The 8,465-nt window shown below is 46.5% G+C and overlaps 1 long non-coding RNA gene across 1 annotated transcript; it reads right to left on the bottom strand.

Annotated features, from left to right (window-relative positions):
- Positions 1-5,586: 5,586 nt before the first annotated feature.
- Positions 5,587-8,213, bottom strand: LOC311595537. Its single transcript, XR_014778479.1, has 3 exons — positions 8,148-8,213; positions 7,690-7,833; positions 5,587-6,014 (listed from the first exon to the last, which is right to left on the bottom strand). It is a non-coding gene; the product is annotated as an uncharacterized lncRNA (long non-coding RNA).
- Positions 8,214-8,465: the final 252 nt, after the last annotated feature.

The following is an 8,465-nucleotide window of genomic DNA, read 5'->3' as shown; positions in this document are numbered from 1 at the left end:
ACTTTAGACCTTCCAAGGACTCTACACGGTGCACAGGGTTATCAGTCAGCAGTTTGTTAAGGGCTTTGAACCCTTTTGTGGAATTCTGGCTGAGGCCGTTGAGCCAGCCCAGCGCTGCAGCTACACTGCACTAGGAGGAGGTCCTGGGAGGAGTCAGCCTCTGATCCCCTTGCTGGGAGTGTCTCTCTCAAAGACACCCCAATTTAGTCAGGTCTACTGCAAGTATAGCAGTAAGACTTGGGGGACAGAGCCTTGAATTCACTTTATGGAAGAAAGGCATACTAAAGGTAAAAAAGGAAAAGGAAAAATTTGAAATGCCATGTTCTGAAAATTTTCAGCTCAGGATCAGAATTCCACAATTAGTCTCAGTATGGCTCCTTAATGACTGGATTGCTTAGACCTGTGTGTGTACATGTGTGTGCCTGTGTGCATGCGTGTGTGCATGTCAAAGGACAACTTGTGAGAGTTGATTCCCTTCTTCTACCATAGGTTCCAAGGATTCAACCCAGATCTTTGGGCTTGCCAGCAAGTATCTGTGAGTACAGACTTACTCAGTCATCTCATTGGCACCTAAACCTTTTAATGAAATGTTTTATACAAAGTACACAGGGCTGAGGACTTAAATGCTCAATAAACAATTCTTATCTCAAGGACATCTGTGAGTATCAAAGTCAAATGGCTTTCCTGGGTGTAGGTGGAAAGGAAGCAAAGTCAGCGTAGACATTTGTATATCCGGGTTTCTTACAGCCTTGCTCCCAACAGCCCAGATGTGAAACCAGCCATGTATCTATCAACAGAGATGTGTATTTAAAAAAATGTGACACACACACCAAAAAATGTGACACATGAGCCAGGTGCAGTGGCGCATGCCTGTAATCTCACATCTTGGGAGGCAGAGGCAGGCAGATCTCTATGAGTTTGAGGCCAGCCTGATCTACAAAGCAAGTCCAGGATAGTCAAGGCTACACAAAGGAAACCATGTCTCAACAAAACAAAACAAAACAAAACAAAAAACCCACAAGAACAAACAACAACAACAAAAAACTGTGGAGCTTTATTTAACCATAAGAGGAATGATATTATGTCATTCTCATAAAAGTGGATAAATGGAGAGCACCATAGTAAATAAAATAAGCCAGTTTGGAATATAAATATCACACATTTCTCTTATATGAAGAGTAATATATACATATGTGTGTATGTATGTATGTGATATACACACACACTCACAACATGAAACTAGAAGGAAGACTCTGGGAAGGAGGGAGGGGTCTAAAGGGAAAAAGAGAGGGAGGAGCAAGAGAGGGTAATGTGAGAAGAAAGGCAAACACTGCCTATTTTCTCTCATATGCATTTTATGTTTATGATAGATCAATAGGCAGATAATATGAAAGTAGACGGGGTGATGAATGAGGAAAAAGGGGTTGGGGTGAGTCAGGAGCAGTAGTGTGGCAGATGTAATCAAATGATGGCCTACATGTACAGTCATTTTTTATAAAAAACAAAACAACAACAAAACAAACAAACAAACAAAAAACAACTGTCAACTGTCCTGTGTGCCTATGAAGGTCAGGGACTGGCAAAGGACAGCTATCTCGTGTCCCTCTTAGTAGCTCCCATTTTCTTTCTTCCTTCCTTCTTTCTTTCTTTCTTTCTTTCTTTCTTTCTTTCTTTCTTTCTTTCTTCCTTTCCTTTGGTTTTTCGAGACAGGGTTTCTCTGTGTAGCCTTGGCTGTCCTGGACTCACTTTATAGACCAGGCTGGCTTCGAACTCACAGTGATCTGCCTGCCTCTGACTCCCAGGTGCTGGGATTAAATGCGTGCGTCACCAGTGCCCAGCCTTTTTTTTTTTTTTTTTTTAGATTTATTTATGGGCTGGAGAGATGGCTCAGAGGTTAAGAGCACAGACTGCTTTTCCAGAGGTTCTGAGTTCAATTCCCAGCAACCACATGGTGGCTCACAACCATCTATAATGTGATCTGGTGCCCTCTTCTGGACTGCAGGTGTATATGCAGGCAGAGCACTGTATACATAATAATAAATAAATAATTTTTTAAAAAGATTTATTTATTATGTATACAGTGTTTGCCTGCATGTACACCTGCATGCCAGAAGAGGGCACCAGATTTCATTATAGGTGCCTGTGAGACACCACGTGGTTGCTGGGAATCGAACTCAGGACCTTTGAAAGAGCAGCCATCTGTGTCATCTCTCCAGTCCTAGCAGCTCCCATTTTCAAGTAGTCACTCACCCTTAACTTCATGTGCCTCAGGCATGTGAGAGGGGGTATGGTCTGTTTGCTCTTTATGTTTCTGAGGCTGGGTCTCGCTATGTAGCCCAGGCTGGTGGTAACACTTGACAATTCTCATGCCAGAGCCTCCCAGTTGCTGGGACGCCAGGCATGCACCATGACGACAGACTGCAGTATGTTCTGCATACCTCTGACCACTCCCAGCTCCGTGGCTAGGCACTAGAATCTTGCCTTTGCTAAGCAGCGAGAGCAGAGGGGGCTGTCTGGGACAGCCTGCTGGTCTACTGAGTCTCTTTTACTCCCAAGTCCTTGGTCAGCCAATGTCCGCTCCTCTGAATGCACTATCCCTGGCCCTGCTGTGGAGAAGGCAGGATAGGGGAGAAGCTAGACAGAATCCGGGCGCTATCTGGTGGTGGCTGGAGATGCGCTTCACTTGATGGAGTGCTTGTCCAAACATGCAAAAAGCCCCGCCCTGGGTTTTTCTTTTTATTCATTTTTTCTTGTTTTATATGCATTCTGGAATTATATGTATGCATGTATGTCTATTTGAGCTAACATGCAAGTAAGTACAGGTGCCCATGGAGTACAAAAAAGGGTGTCAGGTCCCTTGGAGCTGGAGCTATAGGCAGCCTTAAGCTGCTGTATATGGGTGCTAGAAACTGAACTCAGGTCCACTCTTAACTCATGAGCCTCTCTCTGGCCCCTCAAATCACCCTTTTGAATGTAATATTCTGTTTTGACAGAGGCAGTAGGTGGACATTGCATGTTCCTGTTATTCTCAGTTCTTTGTGTCCTGCCCTGCCCTTGATCACCACGATCTGATTCCCAGCCCCTGTAGGTTCCAGGAATTGAACTCAGGCTATCATGCTTGCAAAGCAAGCTCTTTACTGACTGAGCCATCTCCTCAGCCCCATTATATAGTGAGGTCTTGTCTCAAAACTCCTCCCAAATGGGGCTTAGAGATGGCTTAGCACTTCAGAGCATAGGTTTAATTCCTAGCACCCACTCGGTGGTTCACAGCTCTCTATAACTCTAGTTATATGTGATCGAAGGCCACCTTCTGGTCCCTGCAGGTACTGCACCTATGTGATGCATATACACACATGAAAGCTAAACACCTATACACTTAATATTAAATTAAACCTTAATTTAATCCCCACACACCAAACAAGGAACAATAACTAAAAGTTATAACTGGCTGGGTGTGGTGGTGCATGCCTTTAATCCCAGCACTCAGAGGCAGAGGCAGGCAGATCGCTGTGAATGTGAGGCCAGCCTGGTCTACAAAGTGAATCTAGGACAGCCAAGGCTACACAGGGAAACCCTGTCTCGAAAAAACAAAACAAAAAAAGTTATAACTAAAATAGTGTGAGTGACAGAAGAGAGACATACCATCGCTGCTCTAGCCCTTTACATGGCAGAGATGATTCTGTCAGGTCCCCCCAAAAGTCATACCAATAAGGAACTAGCCCCTATTTCAAGACTTTTGATTGAATACATGAGGTTTCTTTCAAGGCTTTGATGAAGCTGCAGACTGAAGTAATAAAGATGATGACTTGTCCAGACACCAATGAGAGACAGGTAGCCCATCTATGTGCATATGTGTCCAATAGAGCAGATGTCAAGTTGGCAAATTCCATCCTACCTAAGGTCAAGGAAACAGAAGGATGTGAGCCAGTGTGTGTGTGTGTGTGTGTGTGTGTGTGTGTGAGTGTATGTGTGGCCCACCTTCAACACAGCTCTGCTGGCAGAAGTGTTCTGAAATGGAAAGGTTGAGTTGTTTCTGAGTTGCCTCAGGACATGCAGAAGTATTTAATGGGATTTTCAAGTTTCAGAACACACCCTTTCAGGTGGATTTCATTATTGCCAGACCAAAAAGTCTCTTTCTCTCTCTCCATCTTCATTCTCTTCTTCTGTCCCTTTCTTCAGATCGCTCTCTGACTCTGTAATAATCTCTTTCTCTTTCTGTAAAACATATTAGAGGTGGAATCTCTGAGGTGTGACTGGCTGACAAGGGCTCAGCTTCCAAGGACTAATAGATGAATGGGTTGCTGAGAGACTTGCTATGTCTTAACAGTGAGCCTTTGCTGGCACAGTTGCTCTGTTTGGCCATGTTACATACAGTACAGCACCAGCCTCCCACCAAATCTGGCCCCCTCCACCCCCACACTCAGAGATGTCCCAGTTGCCAGAACCTGACCCAGATTGTGGTGGTTAATACTGGTTTTTAACCTAACGAGATCTGGATTCATCTATGGGACAGCCATGTAGGAATGTCTATGAAGGGGTTTCTGGATGAGGTTAATTGAGGCTGGGGAGACCCATCATCCTGAGAGTGCACCCCACTATCCCATGGCCTGTGTCCTGGCCTGAACAGGAAGGAAAAAGTAAGTTGAGCATCAGCATTGGTCTCTCTCTGCTTCTTAACTGTGGATGCCATGTGACCACTGACTGCCTGAGGCTCTTGCCAGCATGCCTTGTCCTTTGAGAGAGATAGGAGCACTGGCTGCTTCTCCAGAGGGCCTGGGTTTGATCCCCAGTACCCACATGATGGCTCACAGCCACCTGTACTTCCAGTTCCAAGAAATCCGACGATGTCTTCAGGCACCAGGGACTAAAGGGGTGCCCAGACATACAAGGAAAACATTGCACACATAAAATAATATAACAAACACTTAAAGAAACATGGAGCCAAAGTGAGTCTTTTCTTAAGTTGTGTTGTAGTTAGGATTTTTTTTGCTGTGAAGAGACAGCATGACCGAACCAACTTTTTTTATGAAGGAAAACATTTAACTGGGGCTGGCTTTTAATTTCAGAGATTTGGCCCATTATCATTATGACAGGAAGTACGGCAGTGTGCGGCTAGACCCAGTGCTGGAGTTGCCTAGAGTTCTACAACTTGATCCACAGACAGCAGAAGGAAATTTGTGTGCCACATTGGGCATAGCTTGAGCATAGGAGACCTTAAAGCCTGTCCCCACAGTGGCATGCTTCCTCTAGGAAGGATACACCCACTCCAACAAGGCCACACCTCCTAACAGTGTCACTCCCTATAGGCCAAGCATGCAAACACATGAGTCTATGGGGCCGTGCCTATTCAAACCAGGAGCAAACTATTGCTTCTGTCACAGCAACAAAACAAGTAACTAATATGCAGACTAGCCTCTATTGTTTGTAGATTTGCCAGCTTCAGATATTTTATTAGAGCAACAGAAAATGGACTCAGGCACCGTCAAACTCAAATATGTTAAGTTAGTCTTCCAAACCCACCAGAGGATCTTGGAAGAGCTCTAAAATAAAAACAGAGGGAGACTGTGAAGGGCGGCCAACGGCGTTTACCTGCCTGGGATGTGTACATGGTTTTTGAACCATGCGGCCTGGGGACTAGTGCCGCAGACCTAAGCCACCACTGTTACTCAGTAGCATTCTAAGTGTGATGGTGTCCAAGCCCTCTTCTCTGCAACACTCTCCTTGAGGGAAAGCACCAGCACCCTGGTCTGGCACCAGGGATCATCACCTCGTGGGCTCACTAGGGCCAGGTAACTTCCCGCTAGAGACTGCTTGCCTTCACTCCATCCCGTTTAATGGCCTCTGCATTATTTTTGTTTCCTGTGGCTGTGATAAAAAGATATCCTGGCAAAAGCAACTTGAGGAAGAAAGAATTTACTCGGCTCCCAAGCCCAGGCTATTGGTCCACTGTTGTGGGCAGTCCAGGCGGCAGAAACTCGAAGCAGGTAGTCACATCACATCCACAGATAGGAGTGCTGAGAAAAGAATGAACAAAGAATGTTTATGGTTGGCCGGCTTACTCTCTGCTCCGTTATGCACAGCAGGAACCAACCCCAAGTGGGTTGCCGGAAGTCTACTTGTACAACATGTCTTCCCACGTCAATGTACGCAATCAAGACAGGGCCCTACAGACATGGCTAGAGGCCAGCCTAATCTGGGCAATCCCTCCCAAGACTCCCTTGCCCACAGGATTCTAGATGACGTCAGGCTGCCAATTAAAACTAACCATCACAGCTATGCCGAAGAAGGAAAAATTTCCCATGGGTCACAGGCAAAGAAACAGATAAAATGTCCTACTATATCTTGGGGGCAGAATGACACTTGTGGTTAGTGAGTGTGTCCGTTACTCTTCACATTCCTGTGACAAAGCACCGAACAACAGCAGCTCATGGAGGGGTTTGTCTTGGCTCACCCTGTCAGCATACAGGCCATTACATGGCAGCAGCTGCTCACCCACATCTCGTCCACAGTCAGGAAGCAGAGGGAGATGAGTGTTGGCATTTAGCTGACTTGCTCTCGACCCCAGTACAGGGCCTGGGGCCTCCCACACGGAAGGTGGGGCATCTTGTCTCAATGAACTCAATCTAGAAAGTCCCTCACAGGCATCCCTGAGGCCTGTCTGGCAGTCAGTATTCACCATTACAGGTGCCAGGTCAAGTCTTACTGTGTTTTCTTTCATTCTTTAACATTCTTTCTCTCTTTCCTTTTTTTTCCCTCCCAATATTCCTTCTCATCCTCTTATCGTGTGTGTGTGTGTGTGTGTGTGTGTGTGTGTGTGTGTGTGTGTGTGTGTGTGACTTTTTTAGACAAGGTCTCGCTATATAGTTTTGCTGTCCTGGAACTCACTATCTCACTATGTAAAGCAGGCTGGCTTTGAACTCACAGAGATCCACCTGCCTCTGCCTACTGAGTGCTGGGATTAAAGGGATGTATCACCAAATCTGGCTATGTATATTTTAATGTAAAGCTTAAGTAGCCAAGAATGAGTCAAATAAACTGCTATATCAGAGGACAGTGAGAAACGCAAAACTAGGGTCTTAGTATGTAGTACACAAGACCTCAAACTCACCACCCTCTTGCCTCAGCCTGCCTAGTGCTGGGATTATAGGCATGGGCTACTATGCTTTGCTTATATATAATTTTAGTTATATTATATTATGTATGTACATACACACATCTTAATATGTATGTATGTATGTATGTATGTATGTATGTATGTATGTGAGGTTGTTGGGTTTTTAGTCTGTGTGCCCTTGCTTGAATCTTTAACCCTGGCCACCCAAACACATATCCCACGATCTCTGTCACAGCCCTAGCCAACCCCAGAGGCTATAGAGCAAGTGAAGCTGTTGTTCTTCTCACTGGGCTTTGCCTGGTGAAGAGGCGAGAGATAAATCAGGCCAGGTCTCAGATGCCGTAAAGTTTTCCAAAAGGTCCTGGGGAGCACCCTGGACTGCGCGGAGGGTGGGGTTTGGATGGGGGGTTGCAGGGGAGGGGGCTGCACTCTAGGGATCAGGCTAGGGGAGGGGGGGGGGGAGCCCACGCTTTAGCCTCCACTGGCTAGCAGGTGTCCCCCGACAGAGCATTCAGGCTGCGTTTTGGTCCCAGGTGCAATCTGACCTCCTCCTCGTGGGCCTTAGGACCACCGACCTTCTGTGCCTAGGCCCCTCCTACAGAGGCGGGCAAAGCCGGCTCCTCCAGGCCTCCCCCCTGGCTGCGTGCCTTGCGCTGAGTCAGCTGTGAGTCAGTGTCCCCTGACCACGCCACGTCCTGCTCCAGGGGGGACACAGAGAGCTGGAAAGAAGTAGAAGGAGAAGCAGGGTTACCCATTAACCAACTAGTCGCCCCAGCCACTTTCCCGGAAGTCAGGCCTGCACATTTATTGCAGGAATGAGCCGTGTCCTCTCATCCGCGGCGCGGGACAGACAACCTTGGTGACCCAGGTGTTTATAGAATCCTCAAATTTTCCTTTTAAACCTCAGCTGGCAGAAAGCTATGTTTTACATTGCAATGAAGTTCCACAAAACCCCTTTTAGATCTATCTCTTCTTTTTAATCATCATGAGCTATAAATTATGACTTATTTATAGCCTATTAATAGGTTGTAACCTGTAGAATAAGGTCTACAAGACCATGCCGTTTTCTTCCGCTGCCCTCAGCCCAAGCTGTCCTAGCTGCCAAGGGATGACCTTGAACTTCAGTGCCTCCTGGCTCCACCCTCCAAGTCTTGGCAGTGCATGCATTCACAGCCACGCCTAGTTTTATGCCAGGCTAGGGTGGAACCCAGGATTTGTGCGGTCTGTTAATTCGGTTACATCTCCAACCCTGGCCTCCCTTCCGGGCAGCACTGGGAAAGCCCTCACTGTAAGACCTGCTGAGGCTGTCTGGATTCAGTTGCCAGGATTTTCTTGGACTCTTTCGACCCTG

Source organism: Acomys minous (assembly GCF_964271855.1).
Source record: "Acomys minous genome assembly, chromosome: 4".
NCBI classification, from domain to species: domain Eukaryota; kingdom Metazoa; phylum Chordata; class Mammalia; order Rodentia; family Muridae; genus Acomys; species Acomys minous.
This window is presented reverse-complemented; position numbering and strand designations above follow the sequence as displayed.